Below are 27,490 nucleotides of genomic sequence, written 5' to 3' on the forward strand. Positions count from 1 at the left end.
GGAAGAAGCTTCCCCGTACAGAGACAGAGGGAGGAGGGGTTTCAAAGCCGAAAGAGACCCTCGATTTGTGCTTCTTAAGAAGGGAGATTTCTTGTCTCCGAGATCGTGTGTGTAGTATGTCACTTTACAGAATGTTTGCAGACTGTTTTAGCCTCTGAAGCATTTTGGAGACATGGCTCTCTCGTTTTTTGTTTTTCTTATTAAGCCTTATGGAGCAGTGGAGACTCTCCTTTCGCTAGAGCAGGCCAGATTCCAGCTCTATTTTTTTTTTTTTTTTAAACCTTCAGCCAACTCACACCATAGGTTTCGGCTCTGACTCCAATTGGAAAGGCACTGCTCCCTCCCAGTGGAACCTGAGTGGGCCTCTAAGCCTTTCTGGGTTTTGCAAGGTGGGGTTAGGGTTTCTGCCTCCCCCTCCGCATCCCCCTCACTCCCAACCTAAACCAAACAGTAAGCTGAAAGTTAATTTAAACCAGGGCTGCGTGTATCTGGTTAGGTATTGGTGAGAGTGTGTGTGGTGGAGAGCAGGAAGGGTTTGCTGTGCATTTCACTGGTGCTGTGCTACACAAAATATCACCTATATGCCTGTGAAGATTTCAGCTCTCTTCCAGGTAAAGCATTTTCACCAATCTTGTTTTTAAGGATGCGTTGGTTTGGATTTTTCTTGTTCTCATACTTAAATTTCATTAGGATAATTGAAAGGGATTCTAGTGACCAGATTTAGTTCTAGTTGGGAATTTTGGTAGGGGTCACGTTACTTCCATATAAATTGAGTTTAGTTTAACAAAAATTGAGGGAGAAGTCATGTCCCCTAAAAAGAAGCTTAAAGGCATAGCCTGAATTGGTTAACTAGGAAAAAAATAAGCATATTTTGCAAATTCTAATGGTTATTATGTTTGGCCAGTGTGTCTTAATTTTGTTAAAATGTTGAATAAATAAGCAAATGGTTGTGCCTTAAGGACTGGCATTTTAACAGAGTTTCTGAATTTAAAAATTAAATGTTTTGGATTTTTACAATTCATTAAGCTCCATGTAAGTACAGATTACTGTGCCTTACCCTGCTGCTTTTCCTTTGCTGATGGGAATTTCTCCCCAGGTGTAGGCGATTAATTTAAAAACATTACCTGGTGACAACTGGCTGTTTTAATCTTAAAGGCTTTTGCTCAGTCCAAAACCATATGTTTACTTAGTTACTTGCTACTTCATAATAAACAGGGGTTCTTTAGGAAAGCGCATAAGGTAAGATGTCACCAGTGACAGCAAGTATATGTCAGTGTATCTTCAGTTTATTAACAATGTAGCTTAAATTTTCAAGCTCATTTTTCACTAGCATTAAAATGCTCAGGATTTTAAATGATACAGTGCTCTCTTACTACCAAAGTAAACAAGGATGAGAACATTGAAGATTTTTTCTTAACTGATTTGAGAGAAAAATCATGTCCCTTGCTTGTGTTGAAATGTTTTAAAAGTAGAGCCTTTGGCTGGGTGTAGTGGCTCATGCCTGTAATCCCAGCACTTTGGGAGGTCGAGGTGGGTGGATCGCCTGAGGTCAGGAGTTCAAGACCAGCCTGGCCAACATGGTGAAATCCTGTCTCTGCTAAAAATACAAAACTTAGCTGGATGTGGTGGCACATGCCTGTAATCCCAGCTACTTGGGACGCTGAGGCTGAGAATTGCTTGAACCCAGGAGGCTGAGTTTGCAGTGAGCCGGGATTGTGCCATTTCACTCCAGCCTGAGCAAGAATGAAATGTCACCCCCCCCAAAAACAAAAAACAAAAAAAGAAGCCTTTTCTTTGCTCCTGGAAATCTGTATTATTATTTTAATTGACCCGTGGAGCTGTGATGCAGTTTCCCTTATCTGGACTGTTCCACCATTTTCATAGGCTCTGGAAGCAGGCAGAGAAGACATCAGGGTGACTACATGCCCAGCACCTATGGGAAGGTCAAGAGGTGATACTGATTAATGGGGATTGCTCTTAATAGTTGAATGCCACAAACCAGTCCTTGCCAAGAAAGCCTGCTGGACTTTAGGTTGGAGTTATTTCTGCTTAGTAGTCATTACATTCCATCCTATCATCCTGTGGGCATCTGAGGCAGGCACACCCACCTGTGCAGCAGTGACCTTTATACTTTCTATACAAGGCATGTCAGGAACCTGGTGCTAGAGAATGCACACTGAGGTGGATGAATGGGCTTGCACTGACTAAACAGGGGAGCAGGCCCAGGAGGTGATTGGATGATTGTCAGGCTGGCCTAGCTTTGACTTCCAGTGGAGCTGGGCGGGGGACCCTTTCAGGAAGGAATAAGGTTGAATTTTGTTCAGACCAAGTTTAGCTCCCAATTACTGAGGTCTCAAGGGAATGTGGAAGGAATGTGGCTTTTCTGCATTCAGATACACCTCAGTTGGGGAAGATTATATAGCAGTCACTTTACAGACATTGAGGTCTCCTGCATCTGGATTAAAGAGAAGATTGCATTGGATATCTGTGATACTGTTACGCTTTCTATTCTAAATACAAAAGATACATGAAGACTTTGACTCTGAAGTAAGGACTCAACTTTCTTTCCTCCACCTTGGAGCTAAGGGTGGCTGTGGAAAATAGTCAGTACTTGGAAATGTAGCTGAGTTTGGTTGGAAGAGCTGCTGGTATCCTGTGGGGCCTTGTTTGTGCCCCTATGTGATTATGTAAATAGCACTGATATCCTTTTTTGTTATGTTGTGGGCCATTGGGCATGGGAGAGGGAAGAGGAAAATTGCTGACACTGGGGAAACAGAGAGGATGGTGGTTTTAGTTCAATTTCTATGACTTTTAAAAATTATGAAAATAGTTTTCTATATGTTCAGTTTTTTAGAACCTAACCTTTTTGTTGTTGTTGCTGCATTCTATGTGATGAAGAACCTAAGAATATTTTTACTCAACTTCCTCATAATTTAGCTGTTGGCATTGTGTAGGATTATGTGTAGCAAAAAATATATTTGAATAAAGAAAATAATAGGACACATTGTAGTTAATATTTTTCTGAGCAGGATCCTTTATTTTTTTCTTCCATTTATGGTAGGTTTTTTTTTTTTTTTTTTAAGAGATGGAGTCTTTGTCATCCAGGTTGAAAGCAGTGGCACGATCTCAGGCTCACTGCAATCTCTGCCTCCCAGGTTCAGGTGATCCTCTTGCCTCAGCCCCCCTTGTAGCTGTGACTACAGGCACAAACCACCATGCCCGGCTAATTTAGGGTAGGATTTTTAAAAACATACTGTGGTGCCTAAGCTCAAATGTCCTTTTTTGTTTCCTTAAAAAAGAAAATAGTGATGTTGCCCAACACTATAAATGTATTTAATACCACTGAATTATACTTTTAAAAATGATTTAGATGGCAAATTTTATGTGTATTTACTAAAACTGGGGGAAAATGAAAAAAAGTGAAGAACTTATATCCATATTAGTCTGGTGTTTAACATGTAAATTGGATAGAACTTGTAAAAGTCATTGGGGGTTTTAAATGTATTTAAGTGCTATTTAAAAGCTAGTGTTGCATTTTAAATGTATTTTAGTTTAAGTGGCTTTTTAAAAGCTAGTGTTGCATTTTAATAGATGTTAAGGAGAGAATAGGCTAGTGTCTGGACCAGCGACGTGCCCATTAGCCAGGGCACAAGACCCTTCAATGCTGCCTCTGACTTCAAAGTTTTAGGACAACAAAAGCTGTTTTTAATGCAACATTTAAACACAGGTATGAATAGCAGTGCTACTCTTTCCTCATCCGTGTGTGGTTCAGGTGAATCTTGTGCTTCGGGAAAGTTTCTCACACATGCAGAGACTTGAGGTTCTGAATGTTAGGAAACTTTCTTGGCTGGTTAAAGAATTATAAGCTGGGTTATCTTTGGAGTGCTCAGTTTAAGATAAATGTGGGATTGCCTAAGTGGTTGTAGCTGAAACGATTTTTTTCCTAATTTCCTATTTTCTCAAAACAAATTGAGTTTGAAAGATTTCGAACTTTGGCTTTAGTAAGAGTTTAAAAAAATTAGATGAATGTTGATAAGTAGCTTCTACTGTGTGGCTGTCCACAGTAACTCCGAGGACGATGTTATGGAAACATGACATGTGCCTGGAGCCAGCGGAAATCGAGAATCTTGGCTTCTGTATCTGGCTTTCCTTTTGATTTGTGTGATCAGTTATTCTCTGTTCAGGCCAAATGCCGTTATGATAAACTACAAGGGGCATACGGTATTTTGTTCAGAGGTTTTGCCATTGTGCTCAAAATAAATAGGTTATCACCTAAAGCTTAAAAATATCTTTTGGAATTACAGAGATCTGGGTTTTTTCCTGTAAAAAGTTTGACTTAAATTTTTTTTCTGTTGTTTTTGCCTGTGTACCCCTTTCATGCAGTCAGCCAGAGGGAAATGACTTTGCCATGCTTTGAAACTCTTATGAGCCACACCATTTCAGTTAATGAGTGGTTATAGGATTGGGATTTTGTATTAAAGTGAAGCTGTTGAACTACCTTCATGTATTTGAAGTGACTCCATTATAATTGTCTTTAGTAGCATGCAGGCAGCAACTTTTCTAGCAATAACTAATTTTGGGAAGGTATGAGTTATCCATTCAGTAACTCTGGCGGTTGGTTTGGTCTGGGAGGAAGGAGAGGCGGAAAGACAAGATGGTTAGCTGTGCTATTCTTAGCTGAGTTTCCTTTATTGACTGTTGCCTTTGATTCAGGCTTCCAGAGTCATAAGACAGGAGGTGGCAGTGTGGTAGCAATGACCAAAAGGTAGGATTGGTGTTCTTAGTTAAGATCTCTACCCCATAAATCTGATGTTACAAATTGGCTTGGACTGCCAGGATTTTGCTTGAAGGCTGGTGGCAAGCATGCATAGTTTTGAGTGTTCCATTAAAATGAAGGGTGTAATTTATCATGGTCTGTAATTGCTGTTTGGCAAGTAATCAGGATTGGTAAATAAACACAGTAATATATATTAACATATCATGTGAATTTTATTGCCCTGAAGGGAAATTCATAGTACATAAACAATAGATATTTTAGAGAATTATCTTGAGACCATTTAACTTGATTAGGAAATAAAGTTGTCATAGAAGTATTCTTAGAGGAATCTAGTAGAACTGTAAGCTGATAGGGGCTTAAGTCTTTAGAATGTCTGATCTTATTGCATTATCATTAGTTGTTTAGGGAGCTGATTCTGTTGTGGTCATGGTATATCAGTTATCTATTGCTGCATAACAAACCACCCCAAAACTTAGTGACTCAAACAACTTATTCTTTCTCATCATTATATGTCTGTTAGGTGGTTGTTTCTGATTTACATGTGTCACTCGGGTCTGTTACTGAACTGGGCTAAAAGAACCAGGGAAGCTTTGCTGTTAAAACAGGCTGTCCTTGTAACCTTTCTTCAAATGGTATCTTATTGTTCAGAAGAAGCTGGAGTGTTTCTTCATGATAGTTGACTGATTTTATCCTAAGTAAATGGAAACTGCTAGTCTTCTTAAAGGCTGGGTTCAGAATTGGTACATTGTTACTTCTGTCCCATTCTATTGATTAGGGGAAGTCATCAAGCCAGCTCAGATTCAGGGGAGATATGGAAATAGACTCCATCTTTAGATGGTAGAGTGGCACACATGTACCAAGAGGGAGGAATTGATGGTGGCTGTCTTTGTATGTCATCTTACACAAATTGAAGGAAGGGTGGAGTAGTGGTTTCAAAATGCTTCAAAATACAGAAAATACCTGAAAATTGCATTTAGTACCATTGTAATATCCTGGTCGGAGATGATGGTATTAGCTTTGGAGGTAATGAGTAGTAGCTGTTCTCTATATAGCCATAAGGAACGGCCAACAGGATTTGTTGATGGATTAGCTGAGGAGTATGAGAAAAGTGAAGAATGACAAAATAGCCAGAGCAGCTGGGTGTAAGATGGTGCCATTTGCCAAAATGGAGACTATTGGGAGAGGAGCAGATTCTTGGGTAGAAATCAAGAACTTTGCTTTTGATACGATGTTTCTAATGCTTATGAGAAATTTAAGTGAATAAGGTTAGTAGGCAGATTTATCAATCTGGAGCTCAGGGGGAGATAGGACTAGAAGTGACATTTAGAGACTTCATTAGCTTATGGCATTTGAAACCGTGGACTTGGCCAAGGTCAGCAAGGGACTGAGCCTATGGCTCTAGGATGAAGGAGAGACCAGCAAAGGAGGGTGAAGAAAGTAAAGTAGAAGAAAGCAATCAGGGCAGACTGTTTCTGGGAGGTAAACGAAGAAAGCCTGTGGAGATGGAGGGTGTAATCAGCTGTGTAGAATACCACCGAGAGTGATTTAGATGGATGAATAAGTGAGTGGAGGTGGTGGTAAATCTCAGCCTTCTGGCTTTGCTGTAAATAGAATGATAAAGATTTACGAATTTTGGAGCAACCTGTAATATAACCTTTGTTCCAGAATTCATTTGTTCAATTTTTGTTCATTTTCTTAGTTTCTAGAAATATCTGAGTACTTATGTATCTGTTAGAGATGGAAGAATCTCTTTAGTAGATCCTCAGACTCAGTGGACAAGGCTTGTTTGTGACAAATGACAATTGATCTAAATTTTTTTTTTTTTTTTTGAGACAGAGTTTTGATTTTGTTGCCTATACTAGAGTGCAATGGCAAGATCTTGGCTCACCGCAACCTCCGCCTCCAGATTCAAGCGATTCTCCTGTCTCAGCCTCCTGAATAGCTGGGATTATGGGCATGCACCCACCACACCTGGCTAATTTTGTATTTTTAGCAGAGATGGGGTTTCTCCATGTTGGTCAGGCTGGTCTTGAACTTCCGACCTCAAGTGATCACCTTCCTCAGCCTCCCAAAGTGCTGGGATTACAGGCGTAAAGCCACCACGCTCAGCCTTTTTTTTTTTTTTTTTTTTTTTAAGGACAGAGTTTCACTTTTGTCACCCTGGTTGGAGTGAAATACTGATCTTGCCTCACGTGCAACCTTCGCCTCCTGGGTTCAAGTGATTCTGCTTCCTCAGTCTCCCCGGTAGATGGGGTTATAGTGCCCACCACCATGTCCAGCTAATTTTTGTATTTTAGTTTCACCATGTTGGCCAGGCTGGTCTCAAAGTCCTCACTTCAGGTAATCTGCCCACCTCAGACTCCCAGAGTGCTTGGATTACAGGTGTGAGCCACTGTGCCTGGCTAGTTGATCTACTCATGCACCTTTTGACATTTTTGGTGAGTTCACTTTCTTTTTGAGACAGGGTCTCGCTCTGTTGCCCAGGCTGGAGTTCAGTGATCATAGCTATAGACTACAGGCACTTACAGGCACACACCACCATGCCTGGCTAATTTTTTAAAAATTTTCAGTAGAGATGAGGTCTTGCGGTGTTGCTCCGGTTAGTCTTGAACTGCTTGGCTCAAGCAATCCTCCCACCTCGGCCTTCCAAAGTGCTGGGATTACAGGTGTGAACCACTATGCCTGGCCTTCACTTTCTTACAAACTCATTCTGCTTTCTTGCTACATAATATTTGGGAAATTGTCTGAACCTATCTTAGTTTCCAAAAGAGTGTAGACTGAGTCCAGTTCTTTTTTTTTTTTTCTTTTTTGACTTGGAGTCTCTATTGCCCAGGCTCGATTGTGATGGTGTAATCTTGGCTCACTGCAACCTCTGCCTCCCAGGTTCAAGTGATTCTCCAGCTTCAGCCTCCTGAGTAGCTGGGGTTACAGATGTGTACCATCATGCCCAGCTAATTTTTGTTTTTAGTAGAGATGGGGTTTCACCATGTTGGCCAGGCTGGTCTTAAACTCCTGACGTGGTCTGCCCACCTTGGCCTCCCAAAGTGCTGGGATTACAGCCGTGAGTCACCGCACCCAGCCCTTCCATTTTGTTCATAAAAGTTTTCCTAAAAGAAATACAAGAAATCTGCTGGGCGCAGTGGCTCATGCCTGTAATCGCAGCACTTTGGGAGGCTGAGGCAGGTGAATCACCTGAAGTAAGGAGTTCAAGACCAGCCTGGCCAACATGGTGAAACCCTGTCTCTGCTAAAAAAAAAAAAAAAGCAAAAATTAGCTGGGTGTAGTGGAGCCTGTAATCCCAGCTACTTGGGAGGCTGAGGCAGAAGAATAGCTTGGACCTGGGAAATGGAGATTGTAGTGAGCCAAGATCATGCCTACCTGGGTGACAAGAGCAAAACTCCATCTCAATAAAAACAAAAATGAAAAATGAACTACAAGAAATATTTTGGAAGGATCTAAATTCCCTCATTTTTACATTAAAAAAAATCTGGTCCTTGGTAAAATAGCATGCTTCCCAAATTATGAATCCTGTCTTTGGTCATAATAGTGACCAAAAGTATTAATCAAAAACTGGGTGATATGTTAGATCAGTTGATTTTGAGATAGATGACTTGTTCTGAATAACTCCTTTCAAGATTTTTCTGCTGTCTATGCAAGTCCTTTGATCAATAGAGTACTACTTCCAGAATGTATTTAAATATTACAGGAAAGGAAAACTAATAAAAATTAGATAGCACAATAGATGCTTTACCAAAGGATTCTTCATAGAACCCTGGGAGAAGCAACCTGCCCAAGGCCCTCCAGATAATCATGGGAACCCACTGGGAGCGGTGGCTGACACTTGCAATCCCGACACTTTGGGAGGCCAAGGTGGGCAGATTACCTGAGGTCAGGAGTTTGAGACCAGCCTGACCATCATGGACAAACCCTGTCTCTACTAAAAAAAATAAAATAAAATAATAATAATAATAATAAAAACGAGCCAGGTATGATGGCGCATGTCTGTAATCCCAGCTATTCTGGAAGCTGAGGCAGGAGAATCGCTTGAACATAGGAGGCGGAGGTTGCCGTGAACCGAGATCGTGCCATTGCAACTCCAGCCTGGGCAACAAGAGTGAAACTCCATCTAAAAAAAAAAATAACAGGCACCCATTTCCAGGTGCTTCAACTCTGCCTGATTTCATCCCTCCCATTTAAGTTGTCCAAATTCTCAAAGTAGCTTGCACAGGAGCCTAATCATGTTTGCAGTGACAAGTCAGAGCAGAGATGTCCTGTTCTTGCTTTTTCTAAGTATAGAAATCTTGTTTGGCTTCTTTTGAAGGATTGATTTATCTTCTTTCTTTAGGAAAAAGACGAGTATATAGGTATTCTCAACTCCGGGGCTTATTATAGAATAAAAACATTTGGATATCCTGTTTTAAAACAAAAATGAGGCCGGGTGCGGTGGCTCACGCCTGTAATCCCAGCACTTTGGGAGGCCGAGGCAGGTGGATCACGAGGTCAACAGATCGAGACCATCCTGGTCAACATGGTGAAACCCCATCTCTACTAAAAATACAAAAAATTAGCTGGGCATAGTGGTGCGTGCCTGTAATCCCAGCTACTCGGGAGGCTGAGGCGGGAGAATTGCCTGAGCCCAGGAGGCGGAGGTTGCGGGTGAGCCGAGATCGTGCCATTGCACTCCGGTCTGGGTAACAAGAGCGAAACTCTGTTTCAAAAAGAAAAAAGACAAAAATGAGACTTTCGTTTAAATGTATTTTTTAGTAGCTTCATCTTTTTTTTTTTGAGGTGGAGTTTCGCTGTTATTAACCAGACTGGAGTGCAATGGCATGATCTCGGCTCACCGCAGCCTCTGCCTCCTGGGTTCAGGCAGTTCTCCTGCCTCAGCCTCCCAAGTAGCTGGGACTACAGGCGTGCGCCACCATGCCCAGCTAATTTTTGTATTTTTAGTAGAGACAGGGTTTCACCTTATTGACCAGGATGGTCTCGATCTCTTGACCTTGTGATCCACCCGCCTTGGCCTCCCAAAGTGCTGGGATTATAGGCGTGAGCCACCGCGCCCAGCCAGTAGCTTCATCTTAATATAAGTGGATTGCAGAGAAGTTGGAGAGGAGATAGGAGGTTAGGGCAGAGGGCATGGAGAGGTAGGTGTCACGGCTTTGTCTCAGGAGGCAGATTATAGTTCCTGGGGATGTGTTCTTAGATTGTAAGAGGTAGAGGTGTCTGGAGTGGAGTCCATGGTGTCTGTCTTTCTCAGCTTGTTACCAAGTTTGGTAAGACCCTAACTTGCCAAAAAAAAAGAGTCTTGAACTTAGGATACTGCTGAGGATCAGGAGAGTAGGAAGGAGAAACTGCTGAAACCTCTTGATAAGGAGCCTCATTGCTTGCCTTATGTGTCCTTGAACTGAAGGGAAAAGCCAGGAGGATGTGGGATATGAGATCTACATCTGGTGGATTTGATTCCCAGCTCCACTTACTAAATACATGATGTAGTTGGAGGATGAGGAATTTGAGGTCTGGGAAGGTTAGAATGGAAATGATGCTTCATAGGATCCTGCTGGACAGTGTATGTAAAGGATGAATACAGCATCACCCAGCAGTCATTCCAGTGGAAGCCGTTGTATTTTTTTCCTTGAAATTCAGACAGGAAAGCTGGGTGAATGTAGATTAGATGTGATGGTGATAACAGAAACATGAAAGATCTTTGTTCTCTTTTGGGATGTGGACTCACTTAAGTAATCCGTGGGTGGTGTATTTTTAATTTTGCAATGAGAATGTATTACCTTTTTTCTTAAGATACAACATAGATACAACAGAGTATGTAAATATTAAATAGATTGATAATTTTTACATATGTGCACATTCAGATTAATTCAAAATACATGAAGTAAAATGTGAAAAATGTTTTTCAGTTCTCTCTCTAGTAGTTCCCAGGGCTTACCACTGGTTGCTAGGTATATTTTCTAGGAGTTCTATCATGTATCTACAAACATTTTTGAATAAAGTAATCAAATAATGCTCTTTCTAATTTTGCTTTTACTAAATGATGTATCCTGAAGAATCTTCAGTGTAGGTACAAATAGTTTTCTTTTTCAACCAGTAGATGCATTGTTTAGCATAGGTGTGCAATAATTTAGCCATCCTTTTCATAGTTATTCGAGTGTACCTATGTGTATGCCACCAGAATCCCGGTTGAGAAGACTTTTAAGTGTTCTGGTTTTTCTTTTCTTTTTTCCTGTTTTTTTTTTTTTTTTTTTTGAGACAAGGTCTTGCTCTTGCCCAGGCTGGAGCACAGTGGAGCAATCTCTGCTTACTGCAGCCTCTGCCTATTGGGTTCAAGGGATTCTCATGCTTCAGCCTCCTGAGCAGCTGGGATTACAGGTGTGTGCCACCATGCCTGGCTAAGTTTTGTATTTTTTGGTAGGGAAGGAGTTTCAACATGTTGGCCAGGCTGGTCTTGAACTCCTGACCTCAAGTGATCCACCTGCCTTAGCCTCCCAAAGTGCTGGGATTACCTGTGTGAGCCACCTCACCTAGCTCTTGGTTGAGAATTTTTATAACATAAATTCCTAAACTGGGAATTGGTATGTCAAAAGATGTGGACATTTACATTTGAAAGCACTCTGCATAACTCAAAACTAAATATTTTATGTTGCTATAATTAGTTATAATTTTGACAATAAAGAGTTTTTTTTCTTTTTTCCTTGCTTTGTCACCGAGGCTGGAGGGCAGTGGTGCGATCTTGGCCCACTGCAATCTCTGCCTCCCCAGTTCAAGTGATTCTCCTGCCTCATCCTCCCAAGTAGCTGGGACTACAGTTACCCACCACCATGCCCTGCTAAGTTTTTTTTTGTATTTTTAGTAGAGACTGGATTTCACCATAATGGCCAGGATTGTCCTAAACTCCTGACCTTATGATCCTCCCACCTTGGCCTCCCAAAGTGCTGAGATTACAGGTGAGAGCCACTGCGAACAGCCGAGCTTCTTTCAATGAAGTGTGCAGTGAGATTGTTTGATTAAGAACTGTCTCATCAAACATGGAGGACTATAAAATTGTAGGAACATACTCTTCTATCATGAATGTGCTAACTCTGACAAATCTTTGCCCATTTCATGTGTGCCCCTTGTATGTAAAAATTAGGTAAAAAGATGTAGGAGGCTGAGGCAGGAGAATTGCCTGAACCCAGGAGGCAGAGGTTGCGGTGAGCCGAGATCGCGCCATTGCACTCCAGCCTAGGTAACGAGCGAAACTCCGTCTCAAAAAAAAAAAAAAGATGTGTTAACATTAAGTTATTTTTATTTATTTTTTGAGATGGAGTCTTGCTTTGCCACCCAGGCTGGAGTGCAGTCATGTGATATTGGCTCACTACAACCTCGGCCTCCCAGGTTCAAGCAGTTCTCTGTCCCAGTCTCCTGAATACCTGAGATTACAGTCGTCTACCACCATGCCTGACTAATTTTTGTATTTTTAGTAGAGGCAGGGTTTCACCATCTTGGCCAGGCTGGTCTGGAACTCCTGACCTTGTGATCTACCTGCCTTGGCCTCCCAAAGTGCTGGGATTACAGGTGTGATCCACTGCACCTGGACAAAGATGTCTAGGACTCAGTCTTTCTCATACTTAGCACCTTAAATTTTGCATCTTACCTCAGAAACTAACAGTAGTTTGTTGCAGTGGAGACTTTAAGAAGGTCTGCATTTTGAGGAGGAATTTGATTAAGAATTAGCTTCCAAAAGAAGGTACTACTTAGTTTTTGGTGCTAGCAGGGCAGACAATGAGAGAATGTAGTTAAGAGAACCTGTGGTAATAGCAGTTGAAAAACAAGAAAAATACTGGTTGAAAAGTGACTGAGCGCTCCCTAGTTGTCTTTTTTTTTACCCCCAGCTTTGCAAAAAATGGAGAAGCTCTTGCTTTTCCTTTGGAGAGTTAAGTGCAGTTGAAATTTTTAGTTTCTGTATTTCTTGTGTGCTAGTTTACCTATTTTTGCATTTTTTTTAAGTTTAAGAAATGAATTCATTCCTTATATAAATGTTTAGTTTAACAATCATAGATTAAGGACCCGTGCTCATAGTTGATTCTGTGCTAGGTTTCAGGGGCTAGAAAGAAGAATAATACCCTTGTCCTGAATAAAGTCATGGAGTACAGTGGCTTTCATTTTTTTCTGTCTAAATTCCTGGGTGAGGTTCTTCTTGTCAACAGAAATGGTGGCTCACTGTGGCGGTAATCCTAAAGGTGGGTTAAGATCTCTGCAAATATTGTAAATACGCCGTAGGGTGTATGTGAGATACCACAGAAACATAGGAGGAGGAAGTATTGTTAGGTTTATTCTGGGTGTTATCAGTGAGGAATACATTCAGAGAGTGATGTGAAAATAGGCAGAGGCTAATAACCATGTGTGCCAGGAGGGAAGAGGCAGAAGGGACAGCAGGAGCGACCTTAAGTAAGTGTGAAACATCCTGTGGTGTGTGTGGGAACTACAAGCTGTTTGAGATTAAAGAGGCTGGAGTGTGAGGCAGGGTGGTGATTGAGGCTGAGTGGAGAGGACAGCTAGAGCAGCCTGCGTGCATGATGGAGTGACTGCATTATTCTTACTCTTCATGTGTTTAGCTTTAGGGGCTAAGTAGTTTAGTTGATGCCATTTAGCAAATACTGGTTTGAGATTATCATGGAAGACTTGATACCTAGGTTAATTTTGGAATCTGCTCACCGGAGATCCTGTTGAACTTTTTTTTTTTTGCCTCTTAAGTACTTCATAGTCATGGGACTGGCTATGCTTCCAAAACATTTCATGGAGTTCACGGCTGTTCTTAGGGTACCCTCTGACAGGGTAATTAAGGCAAATTGTGATACAGGACTAAGAGTCTTACAATAAGGTTGACTGAGTTCATGTTATTTTTTAAGATTCACTGTGGCAAGACCGTCATCAACAGTGCTGGTTAAAGCTCCTTGTATTAGGGCTGGGCGCGGTGGCTCATGCCTGTAATCCCAGCACTTTGGGAGGCCGAGGCGGGTGGATCACGAGGTTGAGAGATCGAGACCATCCTGGTCAACATGGTGAAACCCCGTCTCTACTAAAAATACAAAAAAATTAGCTGGGCACGGTGGTGTATGCCTGTAATCCCAGCTACTCAGGAGGCTGAGGCAGGAGAATTGCCTGAACCCAGGAGGTGGAGGTTGTGGTGAGCCGAGATCGTGCCATTGCACTCCAGCCTGGGTAACAAGAGCGAAACTCTCAAAAAAAAAAAAAAGCTCCATGTATTATTTGAGTTTTGTTAAAGGCATTCCAAGTGATATAACAAACCTTTGGAGAAAAATGTGATAGGCACTTCTGTGTGCACGTACTACTGCCTAAACTTGGGGACAGCAGTACAGCTGGTAGGGTGGGCCAGTGGCATCTTGATTGGAGCTACACAGACCTTAGCAGGAACCTTTGCTTAGCCCTGTGGTCTTGTGCAAACTGATTAAACTCTGAGCATTTCTGTTTCTAAAATCTGTAAATGAGGGTAATAAAACCTATTGCAGAGGGTTGTTGGGAATTAAATGATAATGTCTATAAAGGACTTCTTGGATTATCTGGTACTAAAGTGATACCGTCTGAGTAAAAAGTTTGTATTTACTACGTGGCAATGGTAAATGAGGGGTGGATGTGTCTATTCCTGCATGATTCCATGGTGTATGGTTTTTTCATATTTATAGAGACATAGGAATATTTTACATTTCTTTGTAAAATATGGTTTATGTATTGTGAATAAATTAAGAATTGGTGCTTTATATCTAGGTGTGTGGATCTTAGAATACCCAAAATATGTTTAGTTATGAAATTATCTTAAGGGAGATCATAGTTAAATAATAGACTAGGAATTGAATTCCTAATTTCAAGGAGGTAGACACAGTTCAAAAATGGACAAAGGATAAGAAGTGGCAGTTTAGAAGGGGATGGCTGAAAAATCAATCTGTGTACAAAAAGATAACCAATCTAGACTGGGCACGGTGGTCCATGCCTATAATCCCAGTACTTGGGGAGGCTGAGGTAGGTGAATTGCTTGAGCTTAGGAGTTTGAGACCAGTCTTCAACATAACGAAACATGGTCTCTGCAAAAAATACAAAAAATTAGCCAGGCATGGTGGTGAGTGTTTGTAGTCCCAGCTAACTGGGAGGCTGAGATGGGGGCATGACTTGAGCCCAGGTTTGCACCACTGCACTCCAGACTGGGTGATGCCGTGAGATCCTGTTTCCAAAAAAAAAAAGCCAATCTAACTAGTTATTAGGGAAGTTTCAAGTATAATGATATCATTTTCTGCCTATGAAGTTGGGGAAAAATAAGTAAGATTGGCAGTATCTGGTATTGGCAAGGTTGTGGATGCATGGCCACTCACGTAGCTAGAGAGTAAATTGGCAGAGACTTCTTAGCACACTATTTCGCAGTATCTATTAGAACTTAAAATGAGAATACCCCTCAACTAAGTATCATGGAAAACAACCCAGTCCTCATGGCTTTGTGTAATATGTAAGCACAGTTTTAATCAGCAATCTTGTAAAAGACCTCCATCCAAATTACCAAGTAGGAATTGATAAAAAAGAGTCTCTAGTAGGTGCGAGTCCCTCAAATTCTTAGGTTGTACTATATTACACGTCACATTTTACAGGTATTGTACAGATAATCTGAAACTCACACCATTATCTACCTTTGAAGTACAAAAGATCCCTAGCTCTAATTTTGCTGTGAGGGACATCTTTCAGTTGCCTATCTTTGAGTTGTAGAAGGAAAGTTTTTGTAAAGGAAGATAATACTGGGAGTCCCTTCTTTTTCCTTTTTGTTAAAAGTGCTTTAAGGCCAGGATGCTTGGCTCAGGCTTGTAATTCCAACACTTTGGGAGACCATTTTACGTAACACGGCAAAAACCCATGTTTGTTTGTTTTTTGTTGTTGTTTGTTTGATACGGAGTCTTGCTCTTTTGCCCAGGCAGGAGTACAGTGGCATCATATTGGCTCACTGCAACCTCTGCCTGCTGGGTTCAAATGATTCTCGTGCGTCAGCCTCCTGAGCAGCTGGGATTACAGGCAGGTGCACCATACCCAGCTGATTTTTGTATTTTTAGTAGAGACGGGATTTCACCTTGTTGCCCAGGCTGGTCTTGACCTCAAGTGATCCGCCCGTCTTGGCCTCTCAAAGTGCTAGGATTACAGGCATGAGCCACCATACCTGGTAAACCCATGTCTTGTTTCTTTGGAGATGGAGTCTTGCACTCTTGCCAGGGCTGGAGTGCAGTGGTGTGATCATGGCTCACTGCAACCTCTGCCTCCTGGGTTCAAGGATTCTCCTGCCTCAGTCAGTAGCTGGGATTATAAATGCCAGTCATCACACTTGACTAATTTTTTTGTATTTTTAGTAGAGATGGGGTTTTACTATGTTGGCCAGACTGGAGTCAAACTCCTGACCTTGTGATCTGCCTGCCTTGGCCTCCCAAAGTGTTGGTATTATAGGTGTGAGCCACCGTGCCCAGCCTACAAGTGGTAGCTTTTTTGGGGGGGGATGGGGTTAAGAGTCTTACTGGTGAACACTGGAAAACCACCTGCTAGACAAATTCTAAAAGAGCTGTAACACCAAGTGGTAGGTTTTGTTTTTGTTTTTGAGATGGAGTTTCGCTCTTGTTACCCGGGCTGGAGTGCAATGGTGCGATCTCGACTCACTGCAACCTCCGCCTCCTGGGTTCAGGCAATTCTCCTGCCTCAGCCTCCTGAGTAGCTGGGATTACAGGCACATGCCACCGTGCCCAGCTTATTTTTTGTATTTTTTAGTAGAGACGGGGTTTCACCATGTTGACCAGGATAGTCTCGATCTCTTGACCTCATGATCCACCTGCCTCTGCCTCCCAAAGTGCTAGGATTGCAGGCTTGAGCCACCGCACCTGGCCACCAAGTGGTGGTAGCTTTTTAAAAGTCTAGTTGCAGTGTGGAATCTGAAATCATATCAGTGAGTTTTTCTTGTGCTTGTTACAAAAAAAGAATCCATTGATTCTCTTGTTCTTTGAAAGAATCTTGATCCATGAGAATTGGAAAGCTGTCAAAGCTCATTGGTAATAGATAGAAGTTTCTGAAAATACTAGTTTTTACTGAAAAGCTCAAATTTAGTCACTTGGCAACAAATACTTCAGGAAATAATTTTACCTGAAGTGACAGGCACATTTAATTCCTTTTTTGAGAAAATAACTGCCCAGATACTCAAGCTTTTAAGTAACTACATTTTGCCTGTATGTAGTTACTTCAGGTAGAGATGGTGTTTGACTGGTTGTCTTGCAATTCAGACAACTGCTCAGTGCTTTTTGTCCAGACAGCCAGCATAGGTAGCAGAAGTGCTTTATGCAGACTTCCCTTTCTTTATACACATCGTAAAAGGATGTATACTCAAGGGTTGATATTAGGACTTTTTAAAAAAGTTGGCATAATTCTTCACTGCAAGTGCCAGAGAAGGATACCATGATTACTAGTACAGTTCAGTGCCACTGTGTTACTTCATGCTAAGGACCAGAAGCTTTGCTCATCATTGATTTTATTCTATCAATGCAAATACAACACAGCAGAAAAGGCAGATAACATCTTGGTGTTATTAGGAAGATAGTCTTAACTTCTTGAGCCTCCTGAAAGTGTGTCAGGGGTTCATTATACCGTACTTTGAGAATGGCTGCTCCACTCTGATATGTGGTTTAAAATTGGATCAGGTGGCGGGGTGTGATGGCTTGCGCCTGTAATCCCAGAGCTTCGGGAGGCTGAGATCGGTGGATCACTGGAGCCAGGAGTTCGAGACCAACCCGGCCAACATAGTTAAACGCCATCTCTACTAAAAATACAAAAAATGAGCCAGATGTGGTTGTGCGTGCCTGTGGTCCCAGCTACTCAGGAGGCTAAGGCACAAGAATCTCTTGAGCCTGGGAGGTGGAGGTTGCAGTGACCCAGTGTCACTGTACTCCAGCCAGGGTGACACAGTGACATTCCCTACCCCCCTAAATAAAAGGAAAAAAAATTGGATCAGGTATTCTTTTTTTTTTTTTTTGAGATGGAGTTTTGCTCTTGTTACCCAGGCCGGAGTGCAATGGCGTGATCTTGGCTCACCACAACCTGCTCCTCCTGGGTTCAGGCAATTCTCCTGCCTCAGCCTCCTGAGTAGCTGGGATTACAGGCACACGCCGCCATGCCCAGCTAATTTTTTTGTATTTTTAATAGAGATGGGGTTTCACCACGTTGACCAGGATGGTCTTGATCTCTTGACCTCATGATCCACCCGCCTCAGCCTCCCAACCAAAGTGCTGGGATTACAGGCGTGAGCCACCGTGCCCGGCCAGGTATTCTTTATGAATATGTATTTACATCATAGCAAGAGCAAGTGAGGATTTTATGCAATTCCATGGCATATATTAGCCTCAATAGGGAAGTCAGTTTGAAAAAAAAAAAAGCTAATAAACAGGTATAGGAAGAAGAGAAGCAAATGAAAAAATATCAGAAATTCTAAACATAAAGAAGAAAAATCTAGGTGTATGAAAGATAAAATATTGCCAGGTCTGATGTATCACACTTATGATCCCAGCTCTTTGGGAAACTGCAGCCTAGGAATTCAAGACCAGCCTGGGTAGCCAGGTGCAGTGGCTCATGCCTGTAATTCCAGCACTTTGGGAGGCCAAGGAAGGCAGATCACTTGAGAAGACCAGCCTGGCCAACATGATGAAACCCCATCTCTACTGAAAACACAAAACAATTAGCCAAGTGTGGTGGTGTGTGCCTGTGAACCCAGCAACTCAGGAGATTGAGGCATGAGATCATTTGAACCTGGGAGGAGGAGGCTGCACTGAGCCGAGATCAGGCCACTGCATTCCAGCCTGGGTGATAGAACAAAACTCCGCCTCAAGAAAAAAAAAAAAAGACCAGCCTGGGCAACATAGTAAGATCCCATCTCTACCAAAAAAAAAAAAAATTAGCCAAGTGTGTTGGTGCATACCTGTAGTGCCAGCTACTTGGGAGGCTGAGGTGGGAGGATTGCTTGAGCCCGGTGAGCTGCACTGTGATTGTGCCACTACCCTCCACCCTGGGTGATAGAGTGAGATTCTGTCTCTAAAATGTATTTTTAAAAAGATAAAACATTTAGGACGAATAGTTAATGACTGCTGAAAACAACCACACATGAGCAAGACGAAATGCATTTGGACATTGGGGCATCTACGCTTAGGTTCCTCAAACCGAAGTGAACCTTACATGTTGACACCAGGTCACGCCTAAGGAAATAAACAGCATTTGTTTTCTTCTTTGGTTCCTCAAACCTTAACAAAATCTAATTAGGATTTCAGGACCCCATCAACTTTTCTTTTGACAGTTTACTCTTTGAGGCTGGAACCTTGTGGTCACTCATTGTATTTTTAAGGATGACCACCAAATGGAGAGTCCAGCCTCTGACATATTTCAGACAGCTTTCTGTGGCCTATGTAAATGTTAAATGTAGAAAATAACTAGCTGGCTTTTATCACTGGATAGGTTCTTGTCTTTTTTAATTTTTATTTTTGAGACAGAATCTTGCTCTGTCACTCAGGCTGGAGAGCAGTGCTGTGACCATGGCTCCCTGCAGCCTTGAACTCCTGGACTTAAGGGATCCTCCCACTGCAGCCTGCTGAGTAGCCGAGACTACAGGCATGTACCACTGTGCCTGGCTGATTTTTAAATTCTATTTGTAGAAACAAGATCTCACTGTTTTGCCCAGGCTGGTCTTGAACCCTGAGCTTAGGTGGGTCTGCCTGCCAAATCGCAGTCTCCCCAAGTGCTGAGATTGCTGGCTTGAGTCCCTATCCCCAGCCTGTGTGGTCTCTTTTAATTTGGGACAGTTCTTGGTCTTCATTTGTTTTTTGTTTTTCGGGACAGAGTCTTGCTCTGACTCCTAGGCTGGAGTACAGTGGTGCAGTCTTGGCTCATTGCAACCTCCGCACCCAGGTTCAAGCAATTCCCACTCCTCAGCCTCCTGAGTAGCTGAGATTACAGGCACACACACTGTGGCTGGCTAATATTTTTGTATTTTTAGTAGAGATGGGGTTTCACCATGTTGGCCAGGCTGGTCTTGAACTCCTGGCATCAAGTAATCTACCTGCTTTGGCCTCCCAAAGCGCTGGGATTACAGGCATGAGCCACCTGTAATCCTTCATTTGTTTTTCGTTTTTGTTTGAGACGGAGTCTTACTATGTCACCCAGACTGGAGTGTAGTGGTGCTATTTCAGCTCACTGCAACCTCTGCCTCCCGGGTTCAAGCGATTCTCTTGCCTCAGCCCTCCCGAGTAGCTGAGACTACTGGCACGTGCCACCACGTCCAGCTAATTTTTTAATTTTTAGTAGAGATAGGGTTTCACCATGTGGCCAGGATGGTCTTGATCTCTTGACTTTGTGATTCACTCACCTCGGCCTCCCAAAGTGCTGGGATTATAGGCGTGAACCACTGTGTCCAGCCCCGTTATTTGTTTTTAATGACTTTCCTGCTTTTGAGGAAGATAGGCTTGTGGAATGCCCCTCAGTGTGAGTTGGATTTGTCTGATGTCTCCCATATCAGGTGAGACTGTGTGTGTGTGTGTGTGTGTGTGTGTGAGAGAGAGAGAGAGACAGACAGAGAGAGAGAGAGAGAGATGGAGTTTCGCTCTCTTGCCCAGGCTGGAGTGTGGGGGCCTGATCTCAGCTCACTGCAACCTCTGCCTCCCGGGTTCAAGCGATTCTTCTGTCTCAGCCTCCCAAGTAGCTGAGATTACAGAAGCCTGCCGTCACACCCGACTAATTTTTTGTATTTTTAGTAGCCACGAGGTTTCACCATGTTGGCCAGGCTGGTCTCGAACTCCTGACCTCAAGTGATCTGCCTGCCTCAGCCTCCCAGAGCACTATGATTACAGGCACGAGCCATCCTGCTCGGCACCAGGTGAGGCATTTTGGATGGAATTCCTCAGAAGTGATATTGCTTTTGGTATATCTCATCTGGAAGCACATGGTGTTTGTTGACTTTTGTTTCAGTAGTGATGGTAACTTTGACCAGTTGGTTAAGGTAGTGACTGTTGTGCTTCTTCAGGGTGAAGTTACTTGGGTTTTCCTTTGTGGTAAGAACCTTGTGGGGAGATATTTTGAGACAGTGTAAAAATTCTGTCTCTCATAATACTTTGACTAATTTTAGCACCCATTGATGATTCTTGTCAGCAACTGTTATTGCTACTATGGTGGCTGTCAAATGGTGGCTTTCTACTTCTGTTTATTTTTTCTACATTTCTTACTTGTGTTTTATTGTTTTTGAGTCTTGCTCTGTCGCACAGGCAGCAGTGCAGTGGTGCAATCTCAGCTCACTGCCACCTCTGCCTCCTGGGCTCAGGTGATTCTTCTGCTTCCTGAGGAGCCGGGATTACAGGTGCCTGCTGCCATGCCTGGCTAACTTTTTGTATTTTTATAGAGTTGAGGTTTTGCCATGTTAGCCAGGGTGGTCTTGAATTCCTGACCTCAGGTAATCCACCCACCTCAGCCTCCCAAAGAGCTAGGAATTACAGGTGTGAGCCACTATGCTGGGCATCTACACTTATTCTTATTTGGAATAAACTTTCTCCCCAGTTTACTTGGTTGATCTTAATATAATCTAATGGATTCTTATTGCATAGATTGTAACGTTTTACCGTCATTATTTTATTGCTCAGACTGTGGAAGTGAGGTTTTTAAAGTTTGTTAACATGGTGGTGGTATTCTGAAGGCAGTGATTCAGCACAGGTGGAAAGATTATTATGATCATCTAATGTCCAAAATATTAGACGAAGTCTTTGCTTGTGCTTCATTTTATTTTTTTTCTTTTACTTTTAATTTGTTTTGTGCTTCATTTTAGACGAGCAGCTTTGTATTTATTACAGACTTACCTACCTAAATGTACTAAATCTAATAATTTTCTGGGGATATCTTACAATTAGTGAAAATAAGATCATTATTCATATGCATGATGCATTGTCTTAAATTCAGATACTGCCCTCTGTACTTAAACATAACTATTATATGCTGTGTATGTCAGTAATGGTAATTGTTAATCACCTGCAAGTTATTTTTTTCTATACTAGTCTAACTTTAGCTCATGATCATGCATTTTTCCCCAGTCTATTGCATTTTGATGCACTGTCTAGAACAATAATATCGGTAAAGCATTGTTACACAATTTTTCAGTGTTCCTATTTATTCTTAGGTCTCTTGATGAATAATGTACATACCAAAACAAATCTAATGCAATCTTAAGGTATTTTCTTGAGTTATACAGTATGTATACAAAACATCCACAGGAACTAAGTAAAAGTAGTTTTTTTCTAAGTTAATTAATAAGCTTGGAAGATTTTAGAACAATAGTGCATATGGCAAAATTTAAATGATATAATTCATTTTTCTCCCTCCTCAAATGCAACCACTGTGCAGTTTATTATGTTCCTTTAGGAAACATTTATATGTATATGTTAGCCTCTATGAATGTATGCTTCTTAGAAAAAATACGACTTAGCTCCACACCTTACTGTTCTGTTTTATTTATTGTTGTTTTTTAGAGATAGGGTCTCACTCTGTCTCCCAGGCTGGAATGTAGTGGTGTGGTCATAGCTCAATGCAGCCTCTAAATCCTGAGCTGAAGTGATCCTTTCACCTCAGCCTCCTGAGGAGCTGAGACCACACCTGGTTAATTGTTTTCTTTTTTAATTGTTTAGTAGAGATGGAAACTCTGTTTCTGAGACTGGTCTCCCAACTCCTCTTGCTTTGGCCTCTCAGATTGCTGGGATTACAGGCAATCTGAGAGCCACTGAACCCAACTACCTTACTGTTTTAAAAAGCAATTTATTTATTTTTTTCAGAGAGTCTTGTTCTGTCGCCCAGGATGGAGTGCAGCGCAGTCTCACTCAGTGCAACCTCTGCCTTCCAGGTTCAAGCTATTTTCATGCCTCAGCCTCCCAAGTAGCTGGGATTACCAGCACCTGCCACCACGCTGAGCTAATTTTTGTATTTTTTCTTAGAGAAGGGGTTTCACCATGATGGCCAGGCTGATCTTGAACTCCTGGCCTCAAGTGATCCAGACACCTTGGCCTCCCAAAGTGCTGGATTAGAGGTGTGAGCCTCTGTGCCTGGCCTAGGAAGCAATTTTAAGTGTTCTTTGGAAGGTAGGATGGGGAATAATTGCAGTAATATGTAGTATGTTAAAATACTATTAAAGTAGTGGACTTGATTTAGGAGTAGAGTATATTCATCCATATGTGGGCCAATAATATATTATAACCTATTTAAACATCTTGTCATTAATAGGATATTAGTAATATCTTAGATTTCATTATTAGTACTTGTTAAAGATTATTCCGATTTTCAGGAAACTCCGGCATGTGGTTTACCCCCATCATCAATTATGATGGAAAAAAGAAATGTGTTGTGCAATGTTTAACCAAAAATAAAAAAAGAACAAAACCCCCAAACCTCTGAAAACCTCAGAGCAGTCTTTTTAAATAGCATATGCATGACACATTGTATTAACTGGAACTTGTTCAGTTCTCTAAATTTAATTCTAACGGTGTCCTTTTTTTAAACTTGTTTTAAATTTCTTCAGAAAATCTTTTTTTTTTTTCTTCCTCAAGACAGAGTTTCATTCTTGTTGCCCAGGCTGGAGTGTAATGGCATGATCTCAGCTCACTGCAAAGTCTGCCTCCCGGATTTAAGCAATTCTCCTGCCTCAGCTTCCCAAGTAGCTGGGATTACAGGCTTGCGCCACCATGGCTGGCTAATTTTGTATTTTTAGTAGAGATGGGGTTTTACCATGTTGGTCAAGCTGGTCTAGAACTCCTGACCTCAAGTGATTCCCTACCTTGGCCTCTCAAAGTGCTGAGATTATAGGCATGAGCCACTATCCCTAGCCCAGAAAATCTTGTATATTTTATTTTTAATTTTGCTTACTATTATTATTATTATTATTATTATTATTATTATTGAAATGGAGTCTCACCCTGTAGCCCAGGCTGTAGTGCAGTGGCGGGATCTCAGCTCACTGCAATCTCTGCCTTCCGGGTTCAAGAGGTTCTCTTGCCTTAGCCTCCCAAGTAGCTGGGATTACAGGTGTGTGCCACCACACCCAACTAATTTTTATATTTTAGCAGAGATAGGGTTTCACCATATTCGTCTTGATCTCTTGACCTTGTGATCTGCCCGCCTCTGGGATTACAGGTGTGAGCCACCATGCTCAGCCCAAGTTTTGTGTTTTTAGTAGAGATGGGGTTTCAAAATGTTGGCCAGGCTGGTCAACATGGTGAAACCCTGTCTGTACTTAAAAATACAAAAATTAGCTGGGCGTGGTGGCACACACCTGTATTCCCAGCTACTCAGGACGCTGAGGCAGAAGAATTGCTTGAACCCAGGAGGTAGAGGTTGCAGTGACCTGAGATTGTGCCACTGTACTCCAGCCTGGATGACAGAGCAAAAATCTGTCTTAAAAAAAAAAAAATTACTGTTTCAGTATGTAGATCTGATTGATATATTTTACTTTTGGTTATGGACAATTGGTGTTTCAGTATTTAATTTTTTCAAAAAAAGTTTTTAATTTAATGACAGTATAATTTAAAATATTAAAGTTTCACTGAATTGCTTCCAAATGGTTTGACTAAACCTAAAATTCTAGTTACCTGGTTTTATGGTACATTTTAATTTGGTTTACATACTGCCACCATAAATCTCTGAATTTATCTAAGGACTAGATGGACATTTTAGTAAAATAACATCTAAAACGAATATTTATAACTTAAAATTGAAACTATAACTTCTTAAAATCTGGAGATTGGTCTCAGCAAAGTCTGAGTATAATATGTTGTTTCTTGTTATTTTAAAAATTAAAAAAACAGGCCAGGCTTGGTGGCTCAAGCCAGTAATCCCAGCCATTTGGGAGGCTGACATGGGCAGATCGCCTGAGGTCAGGAGTTGGAGACCAGCTTGACCAACATGGCTAAACCCTGTCTCTACTGAAATGCAAAAATTAGCCAGGCACGATAGTGGGTGCCTGTAATCCCAAGCTACTCAGGAGGCTGAGGCAGAATAATTGCTTGAACATGGGAGATGGTAGTTGCAGTGAGCTGAGATCAGGCTACTACACTCCAGGCTGGGTGACAGAGCAAGACTCTGTTTAAAAAAAAAAAAAAAAAAAAGAAGAAAACACAAAAATGGAATGTTACTCTGTTTTATTGACCTTGCATAAAGCATAAGGTGATATTAATCCATACACAACTGATCATAGATCTGCTTTAAGGGATTACATTTTAACATTCAAGTTGAAGTTTGCCATTTCACTTCTGTTGCTTATTTGCAGTTTCATTTTGCTTTCAATTTATATTTTGAGCCCTGACAATGACAACCTTATGCCCAGGTGCTAGGGAGTTAGAAAAGCGTTAACTTTGCTGGGCCAGGTGGCTCATACCTATAATCCCAGCACTTTGGGAGGCTGAGGTGGGTGGATCATGAGGTCAGGAGTTCAAGACTCAGCCTGGCCAAGGTGGTGAAACTCTGTCTCTACTAAAAATACAGAAATTAGCTGGGCATGATGGTGGGTGTCTGTAATCCCAGCTACTTGGGAGGATGAGGCAGAGAATTGCTTGAATGCAGAAGGCGAAGGTTGCAGTGAGCAGAGATTGAGCCACTGCACTCCAGCCTGAGTGAGAGAGCGAGACTCCATCTCAAAAAAAAAAAAAAAAAGCATTAACTTCAGTTTTAAAAGAGAAAAGTTAACATTTTATAGTAATCTTATTCAATTTAAAAACAGATTTATGGCCAGGCATGGTGGCTCACGCCTATAATCTCAGCACTTTGGGAGACTGAAACAGGCGAATCACCTGAGGTCAGGAGTTCAAGACCAGCCTGGCCAACGTGGTGAAACCCTGTCTTTAAAAAATATAAACGGGCTGGGTGCGGTGGCTCACGCCTATAATCCCAGCACTTTGGGAGGCCAAGGAGGGTGGATCACGAGGTCAAGGGATCGAGACCATCCTGGTCAACATGGTGAAACCCCGTCTCTACTAAAAATACAAAAATTAGCTGGGCATGGTGGCGCGGGCCTGTAATCCCAGCTACTCGGGAAGCTGAGGCAGGTGAACTGCTTGAACCCAGAAGGCAGAGGTTGCGGTGAGCCAAGATCATGCCATTGCACTCCAGTCTGGGTAATAATAGCGAAACTTCGTCTCAAAAAATATAAATAAAAATAAAAAATAATTATAAAAAACAGATTTATGTGAATGATACAAGTATAATTTTTTTTTTTTTTTTTTTTGAGGCAGAGTCTCTTTCTGTCGCCAGGCGCCAGGCTGGAGTGCAGTGGTGCGATCTCTGCTCACTGCAACCTCCGCCTCCCGGGTTCAAGCAATTCTCCTGCCTCAGCCTCCCAAGCATCTGGGACTACAGACGCACGCCACCATGCCCAGCTAATTTTTTATATTTTAGTAAAGACGGGGTTTCACTATGTTGGCCAGGATGGTCTTGATCTCTTGACCTCATCATCTGCCCACCTTGGCCTCCCAAAGAGCTGGGATTACAGGCGTGAGCCACCGCGCCTGGCCACAAGTATAATGTTTTTAACTGTCATAATTGGCATTAACTTTAAATGCTTAGCTGGACTGAGTTTTCACACTCTGATTAAGTACTTTGCAATTTCTGGAAGAGGTTGGGGCAGTTAAGTTTCTGTGAGTATTTTTCTTTTTTAAAATCTACAGAATTTTAACATGTGTGTCTTTATTTTCTGTAGAGGTGTGGCCTCACCATATTGTCCAGGCTGGTCTTAAAACTCCTGGCCTCAAGCGATCCTCCCACCTTAAGATGTGTATCTTGTTAGAAGTAAGTCAGATCTGGTGGTTTTGATGCTCTTTATTCAGTCTCAAAACTGCCATGACTCTTTTACAGGCTCTTGAAATGGTAGACCAAAAAATACTTTCAGTTTAGTATTTCCTGTTCTTTTCTGCTTGTAGGATTCTGCAACTACTTTTTTAGTTACTTATTTTCTATATTTAAAGATTACCCTAGTCCCAGCATACCTAAAGTTGTAAACATAGGGGTAAATAACTATTTAAATGATTCCTGATAGATAAATCTATAGAGAAGGGATTCAGAATCCCACATGCTTGTAACTGATACTGTATTCTTGTGTTCAAGGTTTAATCGTCAGTAGAGTAGGCTTAAATTTGTGTATGTATATGTTGTAGGACCTCTTAGAAAAAGGCTAAAACTTTGACTTAGGTCCTTCTCTAGCCCTAGTAGAGCCTGTGTAAAAATAAATATGACCTAATATGTGTCCAGATGGCTGGTTGTTAGGGGTGTGTTGGAGTCCTGGTGTGCCACTCCCCCAATGGACAGTCTGTCTGGATCGCTTATGTTTGCACTTGTTTCTACTAGTCTGTCTTCAGGCAGTTATTAAAGTGCTTGGCTGTTTAACACATTCTTAAAGCTTATGCATTTCCAAAACACTGATTTCAACATTTTTACAAGGTGTTAAGGCCCATCCCACTAAAGTGTAATACTCTATACAGATTGCTGATAATAGATTTATAAAGCTTTGTTTTGAGACAGAGTCTCTCTCTGTTGACCATACTGGAGTGCAGTAGCACAGTCTCAGCTCACTGCAACCTCTGCCTCCTGGGTTGAAGCAATTCTGTCTCAGCCTTCTTAGTAACTGGGGTTAAGGGT

General features: G+C 41.8%; 1 protein-coding gene and 1 pseudogene across 8 annotated transcripts in view; one reads left to right on the forward strand and one right to left on the reverse strand.

Moving 5' to 3' along the window:
- The window catches only part of IGF2BP3 (insulin like growth factor 2 mRNA binding protein 3), a 157,654-nt gene that overhangs the window by 2,668 nt on the left and 127,496 nt on the right, over positions 1-27,490 (forward strand). The gene's annotated exons all lie outside the window — the stretch shown is intronic.
- On the reverse strand, positions 16,328-16,384 carry LOC118143972 (U7 small nuclear RNA; annotated as a pseudogene).

The sequence above is a fragment of the Callithrix jacchus genome, chromosome 11 (assembly GCF_049354715.1).
Source record: "Callithrix jacchus isolate 240 chromosome 11, calJac240_pri, whole genome shotgun sequence".
NCBI classification, from domain to species: Eukaryota; Metazoa; Chordata; class Mammalia; order Primates; family Cebidae; genus Callithrix; species Callithrix jacchus.